We start from the raw sequence: 224 nt of genomic DNA on the forward strand, positions 1-224 counted from the left end.
TGAGGAAAAGCTGAAAGTGGCGTTTAACCTCCAGTTTAACCTTAAACTGGAAGTTAAACGCCAGAAATGAGAAATGCACCAAGGAGCCATTTCCACGTTTAAGCTCCAGTTTAACCTTAAACTGGAGCTTAAACGTGTTCGACCAAAATTCTCCTCCAGGGTTGCTTTCTTCATTTCCACGTTTAAGCTTCAGTTTAACCTTAAACTGAAGCTTAAACGTGTTT

The sequence above is a fragment of the Arachis duranensis genome, chromosome 5, assembly GCF_000817695.3.
Source record: "Arachis duranensis cultivar V14167 chromosome 5, aradu.V14167.gnm2.J7QH, whole genome shotgun sequence".
NCBI classification, from domain to species: Eukaryota; Viridiplantae; Streptophyta; class Magnoliopsida; order Fabales; family Fabaceae; genus Arachis; species Arachis duranensis.